The following is a 3,769-nucleotide window of genomic DNA, read 5'->3' on the forward strand; positions in this document are numbered from 1 at the left end:
CCTTCCGAAGCTCGCCGGAGCAGCCGTCCCCATCCGCCGCCGTCGCCGGCGTTGTCCGTGCCGTTGCGCCTCACCTCGGCCTCGGCAGGAGGTCGGGGTCGAGCGCCTCCGCCTGTCGCCCGCGTGGGCCTCGTGGGCCCCTCCCGACCGGCCCACCAGCCCAGCCTGCTGCAGCCTCCCCTTCCTCTCTGGGCCGAAGCCCGTGGTGAGATACCCCCCCAAAGTCCCGCTCGTGCGACATATAGTCATTTAGCGCTTACCTGTTTTTTTTTCCTGAAAACGACTAAGTCCTTGAATTCAGTAATTTTCATGCCATGTTCGACAGGCCGTATCTATGCATCCTTACTCCGTTTCGTGCGTATAATATGTCAAATTGTTCGCCTCAACGAGTACATCATTTCATTCCATTGCATCATATTCATTTGAGGTCATCTTGATGCCTGAATCATCGTTGTAAGAGTGCTTCATAATGTTTTCTGTTGTCTGTTATCAAAACGAGCTCTTTTGTCATTTTTGCCATGATTGATGTGTGCATCATATGAGGTTGATGTCTACATGTATTTTGAACTATGCCATGCCATCTTTACAGGGGTGTATGCCATGTATTTTTGTGATCAATGTGGTGACTAGCACAAGCATGCAAACTAGGCATCGTGATGTTGCTGATTTTAGTCCCTATTCTGTTGTTATTTTGATGCCATGTAAACTTGCTGCTACAGAGAGATCCATGCATATTTAGAGATACTTCAGTAAGGGTGTTTTGAACATGTGGTTATTGTCTATCCATTCATGCCCTTTGTTGCAATTATGGGGTAGTCTAGCATGTCATTTGAGTGCTCTACTTTTGCTTCAAAATGTTTCCTGGCAGATTGTTTACATGTTATTCAATTTGGCCAAGCTTGCTATAGTTGATCCTTGCATGCTATGGACTTGTTCTTGACTTGGTTTGTTTCACAAAAATGTCTTCTTGATGATGCTATGCTTATCTTGTCATGCAATGACTTGTGGTGAGTGATTCAAGCTTGTTAAGTAGGGTTCATGATGTTGCTGTTTTGCTAGGCTGAATCTGTTATTTCGTGATGCCATATAAACATGTTGCTACTAATCATTCTATGCATAATCTGGAGATGTTCTATAAATATGTTTTGATCTACATGTCATGCTCTATCCACTCATGCCCCTGGTAGCATTTATAGGTTGTTGTAGCTTGTTCATATCTTGCTCCAAAGTTGCTTCATAATGTTGCTGTCAGCCTGTTTACATTAAGTTCACTTGTTCCCATGTGTTTTGCTAGTGATCCATGCACCCTATGACCTTGATATTGCCATGCTTAGCTTCACAAATATGTCTTCTTACTGTTGGTTGCCTTGACATGCCATGTTTTGCTCTGTGGTGAGTGGTACAAGCTCATCTACATGCCTTCATAATTATGTTTCTGCCATGTTTGAATGTGTAATATAACTTGCTATGTTTACGTGGGTGCCATCATATTTTCTGATCCTTTTTGGCTTATGGTCAATAAGGGACTTTTGATCTATGCATTTAGTAGATTCATGCCATGCCTTTGTTTGCCATGATAAGTTCCTGTAACATGTTGCTTGATAGCTCTAAACATTGCATCGTGATGTTATTTTCTGCAAAGTCTGGAATTGTTTTAACTTGCAATCTTACCATGTGTGTTTGAGTATGTTCTAGTGATTTCTAGAGATAGCTCAGTGTTCATGTATTGTTGTGCTTTACCTGTACTGAATGCCCATGCCTTTTGTTATTATGTTGAGGTGTTGTAGCATGTTGTTTTGATGCTTACAATATGCCTAGTTGTTGTTTTGGACAGATTGTTGCTATAACTTGTATAGTGTGTGTGTGTTGAACCGTTGCTCCGTTTTGAGTGTGCTCTATATGAAACTTGCTTAGAATTGCATATAGTTCCATATTACCATGTTGCATCCATGTTTTGAGGTGTTTGCTTGATGTTTGGGTGCATTTTGCATCAATGCCATGTTTACCTTGTTTTGCTCATATCTTCTAGGCCGTAGCTCCGAACTAAATGAACTTTATATGTAACTTGACTAGAATCTCGTGTAGATCATCTTTGTGCATCTTAACTTGCTGTTTAACAACTTGAACATAAGGTTTATTCAGATCTGGACCAATTTTGAAATATGCATATGAGGACTTACCGGAATTGTTATATGTTGTTCCCGGCCTTATTTAAACTTGCCTTGATGTGTTACTCTTGTTTGCATCATCTCTTGCCATGAGTAGCTTCATGTAGCTTTGTCATGCATCATGCTTGGTTGAGCATCATGTCTTGTATATGTGAGGTGTGTTTACTATATTGTGTGCTTCTTTTCGATAGTTCCTGTTTTGTTGCGATCGTGAGGATTCGTTCGTATACGCTTGGTTCGGCTTCATCCGTTCGTCTTCTCCATGGACTCTTCCTTCTTCCTTGCGGGATTTCAGGCAAGATGACCGTTACCCTAGATCTCACTACTATCATTGCTATGCTAGTTGTTTCGTTCTATCGCTATGCTGCGCTACCTATCACCTGTTTATCGAGCCATCCCATATTGCCATGAACCTCTAACCTTGACACCTTTCCTATGCAAACCGTTGTTTGGCTATGTTACCGCTTTTGCTCGGCCCCTCTTATAGCGTTGCTAGTTGCAGGTGAAGTTGAAGATTTCTCCATGGTGGACAGGATTTTGGTTGGGATATCACAATATCTCTTATATTATTAATGCATCTATATACTTGGTAAAGGGTGGAAGACTCGGCCTTTTGCCTAGTGTTTTGTTCCACTCTTGCCGCCCTAGTTTCCGTCATACCGGTGTTATGTTCCTGGATATTGCGTTCCTTACGCGGTCGGGTGATTTATGGGACCCCCTTGACAGTTCGCTTTGAATAAAACTCCTCCAGCAAGGCCCAACCTTGGTTTTACCATTTGCCTCACCTAGCCCTTTTTCCCTTGAGAGTCGCGCTCTCGAGGGTCATCTTTATTTTATCCCCCCCGGGCCAGTGCTCGTTGTGAGTGTTGGTCCAAACTATCGGCCGCCGGTGGCCACCAGGGGCAACTCTGGGCTGGCCTACCGGAAGTATGGACAATCCGGTGTGCCCTCAGAATGAGATATGTGCAGCTCCTATCGGGATTTGTCGGCACAACGGGAGGCTTTGCTGGTCTTGTTTTACCATTGTCGAAATGTCTTGTAAACCGGGATTCCGAGTCTGATCGGGTCTTCCTGGGAGAAGGTCTATTCCTTCGTTGATCGCGAGAGCTTGTCATGGGATAAGTTGGGACACCCCTGCAGGGTATAATCTTTCGAAAGCCGTGCCTGCGGTTATAGGCAGATGGGAATTTGTTAATGTCCGATTGTAGATAACTTGACACCAGATCCGAATTAAAACGCATCAACCGCGTGTGTAGCCGTGATGGTCTCTTCTCGGTGGATTCCGGGAAGTGAACACGGTTTCTGGGTTATGTTTGACGTAAGTAGGAGTTCTGGATCACTTCTTGATCATTGCTAGTTTCACGACCGTTCCATTTGTTCTCTTCTCGCTCTTATTTGCGTATGTTAGCCACCATACTTGCTTAGTCGCTGCTGCAGCCTCACCACTTTACCCCTTCCTTTCCTTTTAAGCTTTGCTAGTCTTGATACCCATGGTAATGGGATTGTTGAGTCCTCGTGGCTCACAGATTACTACAACAACAGTTGCAGGTACAGGTTCATGCGATGATCATGACGCGAGAGCGATGCTTGCTTGCGTTGAG

Source organism: Triticum dicoccoides, chromosome 2B (genome assembly GCF_002162155.2).
Source record: "Triticum dicoccoides isolate Atlit2015 ecotype Zavitan chromosome 2B, WEW_v2.0, whole genome shotgun sequence".
NCBI lineage: Eukaryota > Viridiplantae > Streptophyta > Magnoliopsida > Poales > Poaceae > Triticum > Triticum dicoccoides.